This window comes from Oreochromis aureus, linkage group 5 (assembly GCF_013358895.1).
Source record: "Oreochromis aureus strain Israel breed Guangdong linkage group 5, ZZ_aureus, whole genome shotgun sequence".
NCBI lineage: Eukaryota > Metazoa > Chordata > Actinopteri > Cichliformes > Cichlidae > Oreochromis > Oreochromis aureus.
The window spans coordinates 33,931,655-33,954,821 of record NC_052946.1 but is presented as its reverse complement, the minus strand read 5'-3'; the positions used below and the strand labels follow the sequence as shown (position 1 = coordinate 33,954,821).

At 39.1% G+C, this 23,167-nt stretch overlaps 1 protein-coding gene and 1 long non-coding RNA gene across 2 annotated transcripts in view; both read left to right on the top strand.

The window, feature by feature from the left end:
• Window positions 1-23,167, top strand: part of asic1b (acid-sensing (proton-gated) ion channel 1b) — a 187,656-nt gene that overhangs the window by 80,647 nt on the left and 83,842 nt on the right. The gene's annotated exons all lie outside the window — the stretch shown is intronic.
• On the top strand, window positions 17,170-21,886 carry LOC120440405. Its single transcript, XR_005613237.1, has 2 exons — window positions 17,170-17,218; window positions 21,703-21,886. It is a non-coding gene; the product is annotated as an uncharacterized LOC120440405 (long non-coding RNA).

Here is a 23,167-nt window from a genome sequence, read left to right as displayed (position 1 = left end):
AAAAGGACACTGCCTTATATGGCAGACACCCTCCTGTAGTAGGAGGCAGGCAGGTTTTTGCCCTCTGGAAAACTGCCTGGAAGTCTCAAATGGTTTGATGTTGTTTCTTGATAAATTCCTTAAAAAATCTTTTTTCCTTTTTTGTTGAGCTATGCATGTGTTTTGTTTTGTTTTTCACTTATTCATGTACTGTGGCTACAGACTGCAACCCTTAAGAAATCGATCTCAGCAATTACTTATTGTAGTGAGTGTATTGCATTGTAGGTATGATTGACAACGTAGCGCATTGCAGCTTTGAACTAAAACAATCTCTGTCAGAAACCTTGGAGTTTCTCTGAGTGAGGCAGACACCAGATGATTTACCACACTCACAGTCAGACTGTCAGCTACAGCTTCAGGTGAAAAAAACTCTCAGCACGGGGTCTTTCCCTCGCTTTTTATGATATTGATTCTTCCAATGTTTTTAAACAAGAAACTCTGATGTCGTTGTTATTGTTAAAGGCCAAGCTAGGTCGAGGAGCTGAATGCTTCACATTAGAATATATAATCAGTTTATGTACAAAGCGGCACTTAGCGAGCTCTTTCGGTGATAAGGCTTTTTATAGATGTGCATCTTTTAAAATATATGAATATCTGTCAGTTTAAACTGTAATAGCTCAGCAATAATGGCTTGGAGTTGTGTTTGGCAAAGGCATTTATGGATCCCAGCTGATGAATCCTTACAACTTTGATGATGCACCAGCTTTTCTTCTAGTACTGCCATGAGGTTGAAGGTGGTTGCCAGAAAAAAATTCTCAGAAACTAAAAAGTAATTAAAGAACACGTTGCAGCAGCTCCAATGATTTCAGGTAACGGCATCAATGTGACTGGAGTTTTGGTTTGTTTAATACATTTTAGTGCAGCCTTATATGTGCTCGTATGACTGTGAACTCTTCTTTAATTGTAGCCTCGTTTTGAAAGGATTATAAGTCATTCAGTCCACTGCTTTTGCCCGCTTTGGAAAACCTCTTTAACTACTGGAATATTGCATGAAATTTTGTGCTCAAAAATTTGTACTCATGATTGAAAAGGATGAAATGTTCATTTTTCATGGTGTTGGTAATTCAGCCATGATGATCCCGAGTCACCTTTCTGCCTTTAAGAAAACAAAATGTGTCCCACACATAGGTTTGTGTTACAGATTATCCATAGTGAAAGTCTCAGTTGTTGTTTTATTTTTATTATTATTATTTCAAAGATCAGTGTTGAATCAACATAGTGATTTATAGCTCAGTCAATTGCCTCTACTGATTAGATGCCTCTTAATTCATCAAGTAAAGCCTCCCAACTTCTTAAGACAAAAAGAGTTTCCTCTGAGCTGGGATATGATTTATAGTGTCACTTCCTGATGAATGAGTCATTCTGTTTTTTAAGATAATTGAAAATTGAAGTGAGCCAGTGACATGCCGAATTGAATAAGCAGGTGTTGATACCATGCATGAATAAGATTTAAAGCAAAATTTAATTTTAATTTAAAAGCCACTGAGTAATGCTGTTTGATTTGTTGCAGCAGCTTACCTTAAGATAAATTTAATTACTTTAGTAAGGCTTTTCATTGCAAGGGGTTTTGATTCCCCCCCATTTACAGGTTATTTTTCTCTGTTATATAAATATACAGCGCTGTTGGCTCTCAGTGACTGTATTAATTTTGTTTAATGGTTTGATGATTTATTGAAACGCAAGTACTTTGCATGAACTGCCATTTGCTGTAAAAGTTACCGTCAGAGAACTACTGAAAATTTGCAAGGTGAAAAGAAAAGGACTGAATCTAAAATGCTGAAATTTTAATGTCACCAACGATGCTTTGTCTCCTTCTTTAGCATGCACAGGAAGGATAGAAATGAAAACAGCCTAGATTTATTCTTTTTAAAGAGAAAAGGGTATTAAAAGTGGAAAGCACAGCTTAACTTTTGTCTTGTCTACACCTAAATGTACCCAAAAGTACACCCAAGGTTAATCAGCATGTATGGAAAACTTTTCAGTCATGCGTTCGAAACAGTACTTGATGTGTTGGGGCCTGACAGTTTTCAGCTTATTTACTGGATATGTCTGGAGAGCAGATTATGCACATATTCATGTAATTACTCAGACAGTTTACCCTAATGGACTGACTAGATGCACTGGTAACATCTTATGGTCCTGCTGATAACAACTCTGAGCCCTAATGTCTACTGAACATGAGGAAATTTGTATTATATAACCCGAGACAATGTGATTGGATCACACAAGCCCTTACACCAGTGAGGTCTCCAGCACATCCTGGAATATTATGTATTTGCGCACCAGATAAAGATGCTTATATGGGGAGCTACAAATATATTAACATTTAAAAGAGACTGTGCCACAGTGGCATGAAACTAAAAGGCACCTTTGGCCCTTTTCTCACTGCATTTTATACTTTTCTGCTTTTGTAACACTGACAAAATATGCCTATAGAAAGTCATATAAAAATCAGCCTGTCCTCAAAGCCGACTTGGAATTTAACTATTACAGAAGGTGCCACCTAGATGTTCACCAAAAAATATACATCACTTTTTTTAATGAGTGAGAAACCTATTACAATGCTAGATAAGTATGATACAAAAAGGTAAAGAAGAGCTCGTAGTGCTGGTGGCATGTCTCTTTTGTAATATGTAAAGCTCGGAGGATTTCTCTGTCAGCTTCACTCACTCTGTTACTCACTTGTACTACTCTCACATTCAGTTTAACACTTCTTGCTTTTATCGAAGTTATGGTAACATACTGTGTTGTCATCCAGCTCAGTATCCTAGAAAAATGTCACAAGAAAATAATCTATTCGAGTTTATGGTCATAAATTGTTAATCTTGTTTTAAGCTTTGTGACCACATGAACACAAATAATGATTTCAGTAGGAAGTATACTTCACGCCAGCAGCATTTAAGTTATCCAGATAACGCAGGAATGTATGCTCATCTCAGCAAATAAAATAGTCCTTAAAAGAAAAAGAAACAGTTGTATTTTAAACCAAGCCATGATGTTTTTACACATAGCCAAGTAGTTTTAATAATGATAGATGCATCTTCAAGATAGGATTAAAATGTACTAAATGCATCGTGTACATTAGTTAATGTAAGGGCACAATCACACCATAAAATTTACTGTCTTCTTTTGGGATGGTAATTTAGCTAATGTAAAGCATTATAATAACGATGTGCTCACATTAGCACTTGCTCAATACTGGCAATAGCTTGGATAGCTGAAGGACATGCATGATATGAGATTTCATGGGCATGACACATCCGTGATGGTCTGTGGAAAATTTCCAATTAGTATCACCTTTTTGGGCTAATACAACCTCTCAAGTGCACTTCATTTCACATCCCTATCCCTTTAAAAGCATACATTAGTGCTTCTGTTGAAGGACAGCTTGTTTACCGTGCCCTATAATGCAACACTCTCCAGACGACCTGTACACTCATTTTCTTCTCATATCTTTTAAAACTCAAGTTATAGAGGTTTTGTGTTCTGTTGATATCAATGCTATGATTCTCTGTAAAAACTAGGGATTGCTTCTACATCTTTTCCACAACAGAACTGACAACTTCCATGTAGAACCTTGTTGGTAGCTTTGAAATGTCCCTATAAACATGTCAGTATTTTTGCAAAGCAAATGCATAGACATTTATTTGTTTTGCTGATAAATTTTACAGCCATGTTTTACTTCTGATTGTTATTTTATACTTGAATTATGAAAAAAAAAAACATTGTTTAGGCTGACAATCATAAAGTGTAACATGTCATGAATCACTGATAATATTGAAGCTATAAATAGCCACAGCTGTATGTGACAGTCTCACATGATCACACCTTCTCTGGCCTTCTGTTCAATTATGCTTCTGTTTTGCTTTTTTTTTATTTTTATCTATCAGTCTGAGCAATAAAACTAAACTGTAGTGTTTCAGTATTTATGGTTTGCTTTATTTGCAAACCATATAATGTAACTAATGTAAATGTTCAGATTGACTGGTTCTCATGTAGCGCTTTTCTACCTAGTGCTTTAAACAACATTTCACATTAATCCATTTACACATTCATTTTTTTCTACATCTACATCTTTTGTTCACAAGCATTTACACTCCAATGAAGGCATCTGAAGCAACTCAGGGTTCAGTATCTTGCCCAGAGATACTTTGGTATGCAGACTGAAGAAACTAGGGATCAAACCACCAACCCTCCGATTAGTAGATGCCCCGCTCAACTTCCTGAGTCACAGCCATCCTAAATGTGTCAGTCAACACCAGCCGCATCAGTAAACTGTGTTTACATCCTTGCATTCAAGCCCCTTGAGCTGACTGTTGTTGTGACTTACCGCTATGTAAGTTGAATTGAGTTGAGTTAAATAGGTGTGAATGTGAGTACAACCTGTCCAGGGTGTACTGTCGCCCTATGATAGCTGGATAGGCTCCACCCACCCAAACCCTGTTAAGGTTAAGTGGAAGAGAATGGATGGATTGAACTGAATTGAATTTAACTGAATTTTGCACACTCCTCATCCAAGGTTAAAAATGTTGTCGCTAGTGTATTTATTTCATTATCTTACAATTTATAAGATTATTTTAAAAATATAAGATCTTTATTATATTAATTATCTTACCTATGTACTATTGTATGATAGGATAACTGTTCGGCCAGCTTATTTTCAGGAGTAATGCTGCTGAAAAGACAGCTACTTCTTACAGCTGTAGCGCTGACTGGAGTTGGTGCGCACTGCACAGATTTTATAGCCCTTACACTCGACTGAAATGATGCTACTAGACTGAATTGTGGTTCAGTCTAGCAGCGTCATTATTATTCTTCAAACTCAAACATACCAGTAACATTTTAATGAAAAAAAGAATAATACTGCTTCATTCTAACTTTTATTGATTTCATCTTCTCAGCTTATTTATTTTTTCTAGGTAAATTTGTACTTTTTATTTCTCCACAGTAAAGAGCGAATATCATAGGGCATGGTCTTCGTCTCCACTGTCATTATGTCTCTTATGCTCATCTCATTATCTAAAGACTTGTCATTATTAAAAAATGTCCTCACATCCTCTGGTGTGAGATAAAAGCAATATTTCTCGACATTCTCATTAGCAACAGTTGAGCTCCGCCACACAATAATGAATGACAGAGGAGAAAACACACAATTAGAGTGACAGTCTTCCGGGAAAGCCATGATATTCAGTTATTTCATCTTCTAAATTTAGGCTCAGTGCTCCAACACTTGGTGACAAGAGAAATAAGGAGAGACCCCTGGGATGTGGATGTGCATATGGGGTATGTTCAATTCAATTCAGTTCAATTCACTTTTATTTATATAGTGCCAAATCACAACGACAGTCGCCTGAAGGCGCTTTATATTGTACAGTTGATCCTACAATAATACATACAGAGAAAAACCCAACAATCAAATGACCCCCTATGAGCAAGCACTTTGGCAACAGTGGGAAGGAAAAACTCCCTTTTAACAGGAAGAAACCTCCGGCAGAACCAGGCTCAGGGAGGGGCGGGGCCATCTGCTGCGACTGGTTGGGGTGAGAGAAGGAAAACAGGATAAAGACATGCTGTGGAAGAGAGACAGAGATTAATAGCAGGTACGATTCAATGCAGAGAGGTCTATTAGCACATAGTGAGTGAGAAAGGTGACTGAAAAGGAAAAACTCAATGCATCATGGGAATCCCCGGCAGCCTACGTCTATTGCAGCATAACTAAGGGAGGATTCAGGGTCACCTGGTCCAGCCCTAACTATATGCTTTAGCAAAAAGGAAAGTTTTAAGACTAATCTTAAAAGTAGAGATAGTGTCTGTCTCCTGAATCCAAACAGGAAGCTGGTTCCATAGAAGAGGGGCCTGAAAACTGAAGGCTCTGCCTCCCATTCTACTTTTAAATACTCTAGGGACAACAAGTAAGCCTGCAGAGCGAGAGCGAAGTGCTCTAATAGGGTGATATGGTACTATAAGGTCGTTAAGATAAGATAAGGCCTGATTATTTAAGACCTTGTATGTGAAGAGCAGGATTTTGAATTCAATTTTGGATTTAACAGGAAGCCAATGAAGGGAAGCCAATACAGGAGAAATATGCTCTCTCTTTCTAGTCCCTGTCAGTACTCTTTTGTGTGTGTGTGTGTGTGTGTGTGTGTGTGTGTGTGTGTGTGTGTGTGTGTGTGTGTGTGTGTGTGTGTGTGTGTGTGTGTACTTGTTTTCGTGACATCTGAGGACAATTTTATGATAACACACTCACAAAATGAGGACGCCGAAAAATGAGGACATTTTGAGGTCCTCATTTTTCCGAGCCTTCTAAAGTGTTCTAGAGGCTCCCAACATGCTCCTAAACCAAAAATCTCGAATGTCCTGAAATATCACAATTTTATGAAAAAGTGTGTTTAAGTGTGTTTAGCGTTTTTGCTCACTTTCAGTTTCGCCGCCTACTGGCCAGTTTTGGAACAAAACACACTTTAAACACACTTTCAGTGACGCCACTCTGCGAGTCCTCATTTTGTAGGTGTGTCAGACACAATAACACATTTGACCCAGGTTATAGTGACGCCACTCATGAGTCCTCATTTTGTAGGTGTGTCAGACACAATAACACATTTGACCCAGGTTATACCCTTCTTGGGGCTTATGCAAGGGTAACAACAGTTAAATCAGGCAAATCTTGACAAAATGAAGGTCTTTAGATTCAGTTATCAGTGCCTGTACATCTTGGGGTTTTTGTTGTTGACAAAATGTCTCAAAATATAAATTTTCAACATTTGTGTAATTATATTACTATTATTTAATGAGTCTTACTTCTCAAGATCAATGCACAAATTGTCTGACCTTCACTAAGCAGAATGATGTGTGTGCAGATTTTGACCCTTGAAGAGTTTACATTAATCTGCATTAATATAATTGCATCTGCAATCTGCAGTTGAACTTAGAGATTCCTGCCGCTGTCATGCGATTCAGTATGATCATCAGGCTCAGTCTTGACTCTGTGAATTCCAAGATGGCAGCAGCATGTCTCCTTGTTGAATGTCTGCTTTGAATTTTAGGTTGTTGTTTTTTCCTTCTACTATCTTAAATGGATTTTAGTTTTTTCTAACAAGCTTTTTAAGAGTATTTTAAACTATTCTGTAAATTCTTGAAAATGTTTTTTGGGACCTCTGCTGCTACCAGAAGTTGTCTGCACCACACCAGGGCCTGTGCTGTTTTCTGAGGCCATCTCACTGCACCGGTCCTGTTCTGCTGGCTGGGGCCATCTGCACCACACCAGGGCCTTTACTGCTGTGTAATCAATTACTGTAAATGTACATGTTATCAGGAAATGATCAGACAGCAGAGGGTTTTCAGGAAACACTGTTAAATGTTCAGTTTCTATTTCATATGTTAAAACAAGATCTAGAGTGTGATTAAAGTGGTGGGTGGGTTCTTTACATTTTGAGAGAAGCCAATTGAGTCTAATAACAGATTAAATGCCATGTTGACACTGTCATTTTTAGCATCTACATGGATGTTAAAATCACCCACAATAATTATTTTATCTGAGCTGAGCACTAAATCAGATAAAAAGTCTGAGAAATCAGACAGAAACTCTGTAAGGCCCAGGTGGACAATAGATGATAACAAGTAAGACTGGTTTCTGAGTTTTACAGCTGGGGTGGACAGGGGTAAGCATCAGGCTTTCAAATGAATTAAAAGTCTGTCTTGGTCTTTCGTTAATTAATAGGCTGGTGTGGAAAATTGCTGCCACACCGCCCCTCCGCCTGTGCTTTATGATTTCTGGTAGTTAGAATGACTCGGGGGTGTGGATTCATTTAAACTAACATAATCATCCTGCTGCAACCAGGTTTCTGTAAGGCAGAGTACATCGATTTGTTGATCAATTAAGTCATGTACTAACAGAGACTTGGAAGAGAGCGACCTAATATTTAATAATCCACAATGTTTTACTCTTTGGTTCAGATGTGGATACTGTATTGTTCTTTCTTTTTTTGATTTTTTTTATGTTTAAATTGTTTTTGCTGGTTTTAGTTTGTTTTTGTCTGTTTGGGAGCTGACACAGTCTCAATGGAGATGGGTTTTTGGGGGTAGCAGGAGGAGAGAAGCTGCAGAGAGGCGTGTAAGACTGCAACTCTGCTTCCTGGTCCCAAATCTGGATAGTCATATTTTGGGGGTTTAATAAATTTGTCCATATTTCTAGAAATGAGAGCTGCTCCATCCAAAGTGGGATGGATGCCGTCCTCCTAACAAGACCAGGTTTCCTCCAGAAGCTTTGCCAATTATCTATGAAGCCCACATCATTTCTGGGACAACACTCAGACAGCAATTTAAGGAGAAATGCAGCTAAACAGGTCACCCTGGTCTGATTGGGGAGGGATTAGAGAAAACTACAGAGTCAACATTGTTTTGGCAAAGTTACACACTGATTCGATATTGATTTCAGTGACCTCCGATTGGCGTAACTGGGTGTCATTACTGCCGGTGTGAATTATGATTTTACTGAATTTACTTTTACCCTTATGTGGTGGCGCGAATGAGGAATAACCGGGGACGGTAACTAAGATGTTGACAACGCCACCTGGGGAGGGAGTTACAACCCAGGAAAGATATCTCTAGCCAATGTAAGTGTTACACTGGCAACCAAAGCCCACAGACTCGTTATTAACGGCAATCGTGAGGCAGGTGAATTTTACAAATCAAGGTTTATTAAGAACTACTAAAACATAGAATTATAAAATCAAAAAGGCACCTAAGGTAGCAGGGTTGAGACGGCAAAATAGTTAATTAAAACGACCAGACTCCCTACCAGGATGCTACCCTAAAAACAATCACAACATGATAAAAGAGCAACTAAACAAAATGGTGGAGACCGCCACTTGAGGAGGCAACCTACAGGGAGGAGTGCCCAAGGGCGCCACCAATATCTCACCCATGTGATTTCACTGCAGACCTCACTCACACTAAACGGTGCAATCTACCTATGCCCGGTGTGTACACTTGCATGCATCGGGAGGGATTCCACCTCATGTGCCTAGCCCTCAACAAGCGGCCACACCTCCACTAAAGCAATAAAAGAAAGCGTAAAACGTTAAACAGATTAGTAAAAGATCTACATAAAACAAATACACCCCAAATTACTGTTTTTATAAAAGCATTGCGTAACAAACAAAACAGCATATGACAAGACAGCAGTAGTATAGTGCAAGCCAGCAACAAAAGAGGGAAACAGTTGTCAAAGTCCACCCTACTATGCCACGTTATGATGAACACAAGAGTCCCACTTACCACTCTCTAAAGGGCAATACTAAACTGAGTAACTTTCCTGTAGAGATCTGCAGCGCTTAACTGCCTAATGCCACCTTGGATGGACAAGACTACCAAATGACTCCTTCTGGTAGTGAAGCGCAGCTGTTTCTTATAAGCCTGCTAATTGTCAACTGGGAAGGTGTGGATGTTAGTGGTGCGTTTGTGGACATCATGTAAAATCCTACCCCAGAATCTACTTCACTACACTTAGCCAGCAGTTTTAAATTTCCTTCAATGTCGCCTGCTCTGGCCCCTGGAAGACAATTGACTATGGTTGCCGGTGTCTCTAGCTTCACATGTCTGAGAACAGAATCACCAATTACCAGAGTTTGACCCCGACGGGTGTGTCGCCGAGTGGGGAAAAACGGTTAGACACATGTATGAATTTGAGGAATGGACCCAAAATGCAGACACAAAGGAACGTGAAAGAAAATTTTAATATTAACAGAAAGCAAGCTGTTTATTAAGGCTGGTAAAATAGGCAGAACCAGCTTCCAGTTTGGATTCGGGAGACAGACACCATCTCTACTTTTAAGATTAGGCTTCAAACTTTCCTTTTGCTAAAGCATATAGTTAGGGCAGGATCAGGTGACCCTGAATCCTCCCTTAGTTGTGCTGCAGTGGACGTGAGGCTGATGGGGGATTCCCATGATGCACTGAGGTTTTTCCTTTCCAGTCACCTTTCTCACTCACTATGTGTTAATAGACCTCTCTGCACTGAATCATGCTTGTTATTAATCCACAGCATGTCTTTATCCTGTCTTCCTTCTCTCACCCCAACCAATCACAGCAGATGGCCCCGCCCCTCCCTGAGCCTGGTTCTGCTGGAGGTTTCTTCCTGTTAAAAGGGAGTTTTTCCTTCGCACTGTCGCCAAAGTGCTTGCTCATAGGTGGTCATATGATTGTTGGGTTTTTCCTCTGTATCTATTATTGTGCGATCTACTGTACAATATAAAAGCGCCTTGAGGCGATTGTTGTTGTGATTTGGTGCTATATAAATAAAATTGAATTTAATTGAATTAAAAGATTACAAAACAAAAGGCAGAAGTGAAGCTAAACAATAACCTAACCTGGGGACAAACCATGAAACCTGACATGGATACAAACATACCTGGAACATGGAAACGTGGCACCAAAGACAACAGATGACCTGACACTGAACAAATGAGGACAGGACTTACAGTGGCTTGCAAAAGTATTCGGCCCCCTTGAACTTTTCCACATTTTGTCACATTACTGCCACAAACATGAATCAATTTTATTGGAATTCCACGTGAAAGACCAACACAAAGTGGTGTACACGTGAGAAGTGGAACGAAAATCATACATGATTCCAAACATTTTTTACAAATAAATAACTGAAAAGGGGGCTGTGCCTAATTATTCAGCCCCCTGAGTCAATACTTTGTAGAACCACCTTTTGCTGAAATTGGATTCCATTAAAATTGATTCATGTTTGTAGCAGTAATGTGACAAAATGTGGAAAAGCGGGACGAATACTTTTGCAAGCCATTGTAAGTACACAGAGAGACAATGAGGGGATGAGGAACAGCTGGGACAAATCAGACCTAACAAGACAAGGGGAAACAAAACTAGACTCACTGCATATAGGACAAGGACTTTCACAATAAAACAGACATCACAAGGGTAATCTAATAAACAAATGAACTTAGCTAACCTAAAGAACTTATAAATAAACATCGACATCCAAACAAACTAAAACTTAAAATGCTGGGTCAACAGACCCAGGAAAGTGACAGTAAAATCATTTATTATACACATTATACTTATTTTCTTAAATTGCTTATCTATTATCTGTATTTTCACCTGAGGGTCTAAGGGTGCTGCTCTTCTTTTCATGACAAATTAGGACATGTTTATGATAACACACTGACAATATCAGGCCAATTTTGGCATTACTCCATCAGTGAACAGCATGCCCATGCTAACTTAAACTAGACCAGCAAGCTAACCACATGTGTATTAAGTGTTACTTAAGAATAGGAACCAAACAAATTAACGGAACGAAATTAACTGTAACAGCAGTTTGCAAAACACTGTGACACTTCTCAAGTGTTCCTACCTCAAATACAGCGAGTGTTGCTGTGTTTTTGTTGTTAAATGGACGAGGAGAGCCCGTGGCTGGTGAGAGGATGCGGCATTTCGTCAGTGGAACATAGAACGACGTCTGTGATTGGTCAACACGTGAGTAACGCTGCATCTGATTGTTCGAAAGCCTCAACCAAAGATCTGCTGGTCACGGCAAGATACAACTCGCCGGAGCTCTGAGTGAACGGCACATCCGGGACCTTCAGCACTCAGCAGAGATTTGTCTTGACGTATGTATTTACCTTTGATATCCATGACTCGACGCATTATTTAGCAAGGTAGGTTGTATGTTTAACAAGCTAATTAACGCTAGTTAAACGGAATTAAAACAATACACAATCGATTTGAACAAACTGTGTAATGAATGATGATGAATGCTAAAAAATTACTTAAGATTTATCTTCAACAATAGATATTAGAAGTTAAATTTAACTGTTTTAAATTTCCACCGGAGTTAAAGGGACCTGCGACCTTGCACGTGTTCTCTGCATCTGCAACTGCACAGACAGTCAGTCTAAGTTTTTTTAAGTGTAGCTAACTGCAACACACACTTTTTTTTTTTTCAACACAAGATATGTTTGGGGGATTTAAATGTTAATAATAATGTTTTCGTATTTAGCACAAACCAATAGGTCTGGGTCTCTGGCCCAGCGTTTCTGACGTTATTCTAAGGTTTTTGAGTTTCTTATGTTTAGTGGTGGGTTAGTTGAGTTTGGCTTAACGTTATTAACATTGTTTTAAGGAGTTTATGTTAGGGTTGTATATTACAACGTTTGTATTTTCATGCCATTTTTCCTGTTTTATTTTGAAAGAGTCTGTTGTGTTCAGTTCATTAATCTCACTACCCTGTTGTGTCAATAGAATCATTTGTGCCAGCTACTTCCCTGCTCTCCTTCCATCCTGTCTCAACCTCCAACAGGAAAGTAGAAGTCCTCATATGGTAGGACCAGTGATTGTAGTGTGTGTGTTACACTGTCCTCATATTGTTTTAAGCTGTGAAGGACATGAGTGTGTTTCAGTTGCCTTCCTCATGTGGTAGGACCAACAACTCTAGTGTGTCTTACACTGTCCTCATATTGTTTTAAGCTGTGAAGGACATGAGTGTGTTTAAGTAGAAGTCCTCATATGGTAGGACCAGTGATTGTAGTTCAATTCAATTCAATTCAATTTTATTTATATAGCGCCAAATCACAACAAAAGTCGCCTCAAGGCGCTTTATATTGTACAGTAGATAGCACAATAATAAATACAGAGAAAAGCCCAACAATCATATGACCCCTATGAGCAAGCACTTTGGCGACAGTGGGAAGGAAAACTCCCTTTAACAGGAAGAAACCTCCGCAGAACCAGGCTCAGGGAGGGCGGCCATCTGCTGCGACCGGTTGGGGTGAAGAAGGAAAACAGGATAAAGACATGCTGTGGAAGAGAGACAGAGATTAATAACAGATATGATTCGATGCAGAGAGGTCTATTAACACATAGTGAGTGAGAAAGGTGAGTGGAAGGAAAAACTCAATGCATCATGGGAATCCCCGCAGCTCACGCCTCTGTGCAGCATAACTAAGGGAGGATTCAGGGTCACCTGGTCCAGCCCTAACTATATGCTTTAGCAAAAGGAAAGTTTTAAGCCTAATCTTGAAAGTAGAGATAGTGTCTGTCTCCTAATCCAAACTGGAAGCTGGTTCCACAGAAGAGGGGCCTGAAAACTGAAGGCTCTGCCTCCCATTCTACTTTTAAATACTCTAGGAACAACAAGTAGGCCTGCAGTGTGAGAGCGAAGTGCTCTAATGGGGTGATATGGTACTACAAGGTCATTAAGATAAGATGGGGCCTGATTATTTAAGACTTTGTATGTGAGGAGCAGGATTTTGAATTCAATTCTGGATTTAACAGGAAGCCAATGAAGGAAGCCAAAACAGGAGAAATATGCTCTCTCTTTCTAGTCCCTGTCAGTACCCTTGCTGCAGCATTTTGGATCAGCTGAAGGCTTTTCAGTGAGTTTTAGGACATCCTGATAATAAAGAATTACAGTAGTCCAGCCTGGAAGTAATAAATGCATGAACTAGTTTTTCAGCATCACTCTGAGACAGGATATTTCTAATTTTAGAGATGTTGCGCAAATGGAAGAAAGCAGTCCTACATATTTGTTTAATATGTGCATTGAAGGACATGTCCTGGTCAAAATGACTCAAGGTTCCTCACAGTGTTACTGGAGGCCGAGGTAATGCCATCCAGAGTAAGAATCTGCTTAGATACCATAGTTCTAAGATTTTCAGGGCCGAGTACAATAACCTCAGTTTTATCTGAATTAAGAAGCAGAAAGTTAGCGGCCATCCAGGTCTTTATGTCTTTAAGACATTCCTGCAGTTTCACTAATTGGTGTGTGTTACCTGGCTTCATGGATAGATAGAGCTGCGTGTGTCATCTGCATAGCAGTGAAAATTTATGCTATGTCTTCTAATGATGCTGCCTAAGGGAAGCATGTATAATATAAATAGAATTGGTCCTAGCACTGAACCCTGTGGAACACCATATTTAACCTTAGTGTGTGAAGAGGACTCTCCATTTACTTGAACAAATTGGAGTCTATTAGATAGATATGATACAAACCACTGCAGTGCAGTACCTGTAATACCTACAGCATGTTCTAATCGCTCTAATAGGATATTATGGTCAACAGTATCAAACGCAGCACTGAGGTCTAGCAGGACAAGCACAGAGATGAGTCCACTGTCAGAGGCCATAAGAAGATCATTTGTAACCTTCACTAAAGCTGTTTCTGTGCTGTGATGAGCTCTGAAACCTGACTGAAACTCTTCAAATAAGCCATTCCTCTGCAGATGATCTGTTAGCTGTTTGACAACTACTCTTTCAAGGATTTTTGATATGAAAGGAAGGTTGGAGATTGGCCTATAATTAGCTAAGACAGCTGGGTCTAGAGATGGCTTTTTAAGTAAAGGTTTAACTACAGCCACCTTGAAGGCCTGTGGTACATAGCCGATTATTAGAGAGAGGTTGATCATATTTAAGATCAAGAATTAATTAATGGCAGGACTTCTTTGAGCAGTTTTGTAGGAATGGGGTCTAAAAGACACGTTGATGGTTTGGAGGAATTAATTATTGAAGTTAACTCAGAAAGATCAATTGGAGAAAAAGAGTCTAACTTAACACCGATGGTACTAAAAGTAGCTGTAGATAATATTACATCTGTGGGATGATTATTGGTAATTTTTTCTCTAATGATAAAAATTTTATTTGTGAAGAAGTTCATGAAGTCATTACTAGTTAACGTTAAAGGGATTGTTGGCTCAGTAGAGCTCTGACTTTTGTCAGCCTGGCTACAGTGCTGAAGAGAAACCTGGGGTTGTTCTTATTTTCTTCAATCAGTGACGAATAGTAAGATGTTCTGGCTTTATGGAGGGCTTTCTTATAAAGCAGCAAACTATTTCTCCAGGCTAAATGATGATCCTCTAAATTTGTGACACGCATTTCCTCTCAGCTTACGAGTTATCTGCTTTAGGCTACGTGTTTGAGAATTATACCACGGAGTCAGGTACTTCGGATTTGAGGCTTTAGTTTTCACAGGAGCTACAGTATCCAGAGTCGCACGTAGAGAGGAGGTAAAATTATTAACAAGATAATCGACCTCTGTTGGAGTAGCGTTCAGATAGCTGCTCTGCTCTATGTTGGTACAGGGCATTGAAGATGATAACAGTGGGTGGATTATATTCTTAAACTTAGTTACAGCACTTTCAGAAAGACATCTACTTTGATAAAGTCTACTCTCCACTGCTGTGTAATCAATTATTGTAAATGTAAATGTTATCAGGAAATGATCAGACAGCAGAGGGTTTTCAGGAAACACTGTTAAATGTCCAGTTTCTATGCCATATGTTAAAACAAGATCTAGAGTGTGATTAAAGTGGTGGGTGGGTTCTTTTACATTTTGAGAGAAGCCAACTGAGTCTAATAACAGATTAAATGCGATGTTGAGGCTGTCATTTTTAGCATCTACATGGATGTTAAAATCACCCACAATAATTATTTTATCTGAGCTGAGCACTAAATCAGATAAAAGTCTGAGAAATCAGAGAGAAACTCTGTGTAAGGCCCAGGTGGACGATAGATGATAACAAGTAAGACTGGTTTCTGAGTTTTACAGCTGGGGTGGACGAGGCTAAGCATCAGGCTTTCAAATGAATTAAAAGTCTGTCTTGGTCTTTCGTTAATTAATAGACTGGTGTGAAAATTGCTGCCACACCGCCCCTCGGCCTGTGCTTCGATTTCTGGTAGTTAGAATGACTCTCGGGGTGTTGATTCATTTAAACTAACATACTCATCCTGCTGCAACCAGGTTTCTGTAAGGCAGAGTAAATCGATTTGTTGATCAATTATTAAGTCATGTACTAACAGAGACTTGGAGGAGAGAGACCTAATATTTAATAATCCACATTTCACTGTTTTACTCTTTGGTTCAGATGTGGATACTGTATTGTTCTTTCTTTGTGATTTTTATGTTTAAGTTGTTTATTGCTGGTTTTAGTTTGTTTTTTGTCTTTTGGGAGCTGACACAGTCTCAATGGAGATGGGTTTTGGGGGTAGCAGGAGGAGAGAAGCTGCAGAGAGGCGTGTAAGACTGCAACTCTGCTTCCTGGTCCCAACTCTGGATAGTCATATTTTGGGGGTTTAATAAATTGGTCCATATTTCTAGAAATGAGCTGCTCCATCCAAAGTGGGATGGATGCCGCCTCTCTAACAAGACCAGGTTTCCTCCAGAAGGTTTGCCAATTATCTATGAAGCCCACATCGTTTCTGGGACACCACTCAGACAGCCAGCAATTTAAGGAGAACATGCGGCTAAACATGTCACTCCTGGTCTGATTGGGGAGGGACCAGAGAAAACTACAGAGTCCGACATTGTTTTGGCAAAGTTACACACCGATTCAATATTGATTTTAGTGACCTCCGATTGGCGTAACCGGGTGTCATTACTGCCGACGTGAATTATGATCTTACTGTATTTACGCTTACCCTTAGCCAGCAGTTTTAAATTTCCTTCAATGTCGCCTGCTCTGGCCCCTGGAAGACAATTGACTATGGTTGCCGGTGTCTCTAGCTTCACATGTCTGAGAACAGAATCACCAATTACCAGAGTTTGACCCCAGGTGTGTCGCCGAGTGGGGAAAAAACGGTTAGACACATGAACAGGTTGGTGGTGTACCTGGGGCTTCAGTTTAAGACTATGCTTCCTCCTCACCGTCACCCAGCCGCCTCTTTCCCCAGCTGCTTGGGGTCTGCCGGGAACAGCTAGCGGGGCCTACGCTATCTTCGGCTGCACCAGCTACAGGGGCCTGGCTAGCTACGGGTGAATGAAGGGTGCGGCCGAGTCTCCAATTCAGTAATCCTGGCCTCCAGAGCTGCAAATATGCTACATTTGTGTGTGTGTTTTTTACACTGTCCTCATATTGTTTTAAGGTGTGAAGGACATGAGTGTGTTTCAGTTGCCTTCCTCATGTGCTTGGACCAACAACTCTAGTGTGTGTTACACTGTCCTCATATTGTTGGTAGCAGAACTGTACAGTGTTAAGTTTCTATAGAATCTGGTATAAGGAAGTCAGATCCTTCTGTAATAATGTTCACTGATACAAATATGATCTGTAGTTGATCATCTAGTCGGGATTTATACTAGAGAATGTTTCTGACGGTATATTGTTGTCTTTTGTTGCAGACACCAAGTGCTGAGGTCCTGTCTCAGCCTCATACAGACCAATTGGTGAGTGACATACCCACTTCATTCTTCCAACAGGTTACACATCATGTTTTTGTATTTGGTATCAAGTATATGTGTCAGTTGGGCCTAGTGCATAAATGAAATGCACTTTGATTATACTAAAACAATCAGTTTGAGTGAAAGTTTCCCAAAACAACATTAGCATTAGGAGAAAGTAATTGTCTGTAACATTTGTTAGTCCAAACTTTCCCTTAAAGCATCAGCTTGATCTTTATTCTGACTACATTTGATATTTTTGTCCTTTTACACATGTTTTTGTCCATTTAACCTCCCGCTGATCAGTTTACATGATTTAATTTCTGGGAAATAGATGGCTTTACATCAGTGTTGGGTTTAGAGCTTTTATTGACAACAGCAGGAGAAGTTAGAAGTCAGGAAACTGAACTTTACATGTGTTCAGTTGTCATGTCCTCATATTGTTTTAAGCTGTGAAGGACATGAGTGTGTTTAAGTAGAAGTCCTCATATGGTAGGACCAGTGATTGTAGTGTGTGTTACACTGTCCTCATATTGTTTTAAGCTGTGAAGGACATGAGTGTGTTTCAGTTGCCTTCCTCATGTGCTTGGACCAACAACTCTAGTGTGTGTTACACTGTCCTCATATTGTTGGTAGCAGAACTGTACAGTGTTAAGTTTCTTTAGAATCTGGTATAAGGAAGTCAGATCCTTCTGTAATAATGTTCACTGATACAAATATGATCTGTAGTTGATCATCTAGTCGGGATTTATACTAGAGAATGTTTCTGACGTTATATTGTTGTCTTTTGTTGCAGACACCAAGTGCTGAGGTCCTGTCTCAGCCTCATACAGACCAATTGGTGAGTGACATACCCACTTCATTCTTCCAACAGGTTACACATCATGTTTTTGTATTTGGTATCAAGTATATGTGCCAGTTGGGTCTAGTGCATAAATGAAATGCACTTTGATTGTATTAAAACAATCAGTTTGAGGAAAGGTTTCCCAACATCAACATTAGCATTAGGAGAAAGTAATTGTCTGTAACATTTGTTAGTCCAAACTTTCCCTTAAAGCATCAGCGTGATCTTTATTCTGACTACATTTGATATTTTTGTCCTTTTACACATGTTTTTGTCCATTTAACCTCCCGCTGATCAGTTTACATGATTTAATTTCTGGGGAAATAGATGGCTTTACATCAGTGTTGGGTTTAGAGCTTTTATTGACAACAGCAGGAGAAGTTAGAAGTCAGGAACATGAACTCTACATGTGTTCAGTCGTCATGTCCTCATATTGTTTTAAGCTGTGAAGGACATGAGTGTGTTTAAGAAGAAGTCCTCATATGGTAGGACCAGTGATTGTAGTGTGTGTGTTACACTGTCCTCATATTGTTTTAAGCTGTGAAGGACATGAGTGTGTTTAAGTAGAAGTCCTCATATGGTAGGACCAGTGATTGTAGTGTGTGTGTTACACTGTCCTCATATTGTTTTAAGCTGTGAAGGACATGAGTGTGTTTCAGTTGCCTTCCTCATGTGCTTGGACCAACAACTCTAGTGTGTGTTACACTGTCCTCATATTGTTGGTAGCAGAACTGTACAGTGTTAAGTTTCTTTAGAATCTGGTATAAGGAAGTCAGATCCTTCTGTAATAATGTTCACTGATACAAATATGATCTGTAGTTGATCATCTAGTCGGGATTTATACTAGAGAATGTTTCTGACGTTATATTGTTGTCTTTTGTTGCAGACACCAAGTGCTGAGGTCCTGTCTCAGCCTCAAACAGACCAATTGGTGAGTGACATACCCACTTCATTCTTCCAACAGGTTACACATCATGTTTTTGTATTTGGTATCAAGTATATGTGCTGAGTTGGGTCTAGTGCATAAATGAAATGCACTTTGATTATATTAAAACAATCAGTTTGAGGAAAGGTTTCCCAAAATCAACATTAGCATTAGGAGAAAGTAATTGTCTGTAACATTTGTTAGTCCAAACTTTCCCTTAAAGCATCAGCGTGATCTTTATTCTGACTACATTTGATATTTTTGTCCTTTTACACATGTTTTTGTCCATTTAACCTCCCGCTGATCAGTTTACATGATTTAATTTCTGGGGAAATAGATGGCTTTACATCAGTGTTGGGTCTAGAGCTTTTATTGACAACAGCAGGAGAAGTTAGAAGTCAGGAACATGAACTCTACATGTGTTCAGTCGTCATGTCCTCATATTGTTTTAAGCTGTGAAGGACATGAGTGTGTTTAAGTAGAAGTCCTCATATGGTAGGACCAGTGATTGTAGTGTGTGTGTTACACTGTCCTCATATTGTTTTAAGCTGTGAAGGACATGAGTGTGTTTCAGTTGCCTTCCTCATGTGCTTGGACCAACAACTCTAGTGTGTGTTACACTGTCCTCATATTGTTGGTAGCAGAACTGTACAGTGTTAAGTTTCTTTAGAATCTGGTATAAGGAAGTCAGATCCTTCTGTAATAATGTTCACTGATACAAATATGATCTGTAGTTGATCATCTAGTCGGGATTTATACTAGAGAATGTTTCTGACGTTATATTGTTGTCTTTTGTTGCAGACACCAAGTGCTGAGGTCCTGTCTCAGCCTCATACAGACCAATTGGTGAGTGACATACCCACTTCATTCTTCCAACAGGTTACACATCATGTTTTTGTATTTGGTATCAAGTATATGTGCTGAGTTGGGCCTAGTGCATAAATGAAATGCACTTTGATTATATTAAAACAATCAGTTTGAGGAAAGGTTTCCCAAAATCAACATTAGCATTAGGAGAAAGTAATTGTCTGTAACATTTGTTAGTCCAAACTTTCCCTTAAAGCATCAGCTTGATCTTTATTCTGACTACATTTGATATTTTTATCCTTTTACACATGTTTTTGTCCATTTAACCTCCCGCTGATCAGTTTACATGATTTAATTTCTGGGGAAATAGATGGCTTTACATCAGTGTTGGGTTTAGAGCTTTTATTGACAACAGCAGGAGAAGTTAGAAGTCAGGAACATGAACTCTACATGTGTTCAGTCGTCATGTCCTCATATTGTTTTAAGCTGTGAAGGACATGAGTGTGTTTAAGAAGAAGTCCTCATATGGTAGGACCAGTGATTGTAGTGTGTGTTACACTGTCCTCATATTGTTTTAAGCTGTGAAGGACATGAGTGTGTTTAAGAAGAAGTCCTCATATGGTAGGACCAGTGGTTGTAGTGTGTGTTACACTGTCCTCATATTGTTTTAAGCTGTGAATGACATGAATGTGTTTTTGTAGCCTTTCTCAATTGGTAGAACCAACAACTCTAGTTTGTGTTACATTGCTCCTTTAAAGTGCTCCAGTAGAAAGCAAGGTTTAAGAACATTTTGTATTCACATTATAAACTATAAACTAGAATATTTTCTATCTTCTACCTCAGTTTTCACTAGTGTCTTTGACTCTATTGGTCCCTGTATTGTGGAAATGATAAATATTTCTCTTCATACTGGCTCAGTTTCCAGCTTCTTTAAAAAAGCTGTTGTTGAGCCAATATTAAAGAAACTTTACCCAGATCCATGCCTCCCTAACGATTACAGGCCAATATCCAAATTGTCTTTTGTACCAAAGATTTTGGAACAAACTGGAGGACAACAACTTAACTATTTCCTGGAGAAAATGCTGCTATGGACGTTTTCCAGTCTGGTTTTTCGTAAATTGCACTCTACAGAAGCGGCTTTGCTTTAAGTGTTTAGTGACATCTTGATGGCAGCAGACTCTGGAGAGTACACAGATCTGGTCCTGTTGGGTCTGCTTTTGATACTGTAGGTCACAGCATCATGATAACCAGACTCAAGAACCTGTTTGGGATTACTGGTATTGTTTCAAATTGTTCATGTCATATTTGTCTGGGAGATCTTTACTGTTCGTATGAACCAAGTGATGATCAACAGTTTTGCCTTGTGAGGTACCTCAGGGATCTGTCCTGTGTCCAATTCTCGTTTTGCTTTACATATTCCCCCTAGGCCAAAATATTAGGCGCTACAATAATATCTCCTACTATCTCTATGCTGATGACATTCAGTTATACTGTTCTTTAAAGTCTCTTAGTTTCATAAATTGTCTAGTTTAAGTAATTGCCTGACAGAAATTATGCAATTGTTAAATGACAGCTTCCTCCAGCTAAACTCTGATAAAACAGAAACTCCTTTAAAACTCCTTTAAAGCATCAGCTTGATCTTTATTCCTACTAAATTTGATATTTTTGTGTTTTTGTGTTACATTGTCCTCACATTGTTTTAAGCTGTGAAGGACATGAATGTGTTTTTGTAGCCTTTCTCAATTGGTAGAACCAACAACTCTAGTTTGTGTTACATTGCTCCTTTAAAGTGCTCCAGTAGAAAGCAAGGTTTAAGAACATTTTGTATTCACATTATAAACTATAAACTAGAATATTTTCTATCTTTTCTTGCATTCACATTAAGATATTTTCTTTTGTTTCCATTTATGACAGCTGGGAAGGTGAGAAGCAAGTGGACAAATGATGAAGTAAAGGTTGCTGCAAAGTACCAGGTAAAAGGAATGTGACTGCTGCTTCCAAGCAGAGCCGGCAGCTCTGAAAGGCAGAGACTGGGTTGCCATAAAGTACTACATCCACAACAGGATCATAGCATTAAAAGAAAGATGCAAGGAAAAAAGAAACAACCAAAAGAGATACTTTGTTGCTTCCACAGTTATGTCAGTATTGTAGTTTTCTGTATTGCATTGTTCTTACTCATAAATCTGTGGTTTATGCTGGGTGCTTTTGCAATTAAATGATAAGAAAGGCAGATAATGTTCCACGTTTTTATTCACATGAACATTCACTACAAAATGAATTAATGCATTACAATAATAAGACGACTTAAAAAGTAGACTGACCACATTTGACCTATGTCTTTTTTAAGTCTCTACACAGCTCATATTTACTGTTTTATTAACACATAAATGTCTGATATTTCTGTCAGAAGTTACCCGACTGGTGAGCATCCATGCCTATTATATTGTAATCTCAAAAGGAGCCAAGCTAAAAATACAGAACCTACCCTTACCTGGTCCTTATAAGTCATGTATACTTGAAAATTATGTGTTTCCATGGGCTTCACAATTCACCTAAACATGAAATATCAGTGTGTGACCTTATGGTACTCATAACTCACATAAACCTGACAGTGTCCTCACAAGTAGCATTAAATTCAGGTTTGACCAAAATTTCACCCTAGCCAAAATCTCAACAGATGGGCGTGTTCCTGGAAGCATGGGTCAAACTTTGTGTGATTCCCATGCCTCTAGGACCTTCAGAAAGGCACGTTCCCATTTGTCACATTTTTGTCATAGGTCCTGATATTTCACGAAAACACGTATGTGTGTGTGTGTGTGTGTGTGTGTGTGTGTGCGCGCGCGCGCGCGCACTGTCTGCAGACTACGAACACACTTGTCCACGTGTAACTTAGCGAAAAAAGCCTCATTTAAACAATTGTGACTCAAAAGGTGTAGCAATCAATGAAAAGACAGAGGACCAAAGGGCAAGGACTCATTTTCTCACTCAAATCACCACTTTAACCTTCAGCATATCTGTTGGCCTCACAGGCTCACCTGGATGCCTGACAGCCTGCAAATTCCATCTAGTATTCTGTCCTTGTTGCTGCAAATGTGTCCACACCGGCACCTCACAAGGTGTTGAGAACAATTCAAAAGGCTAAACACTGAAGAGAGAAAAACTGCAAAGAAATGAATATCTAACAGATAAAGATACAATAAAGGCTTATGTATAGACTGCTTTTTTTGTACTAACTCAAGCTGCTGTGACAGAATTATTTCTTTTTCTTTTTTAGGCTTCTGCATTGTAACCTTGTCATTTTTTTATTGTTCAAAGCCTTTCATATTATTTCTGTTTTGTTTTTTTACATATGCATATTTATTTATCCCATCATAAAAGA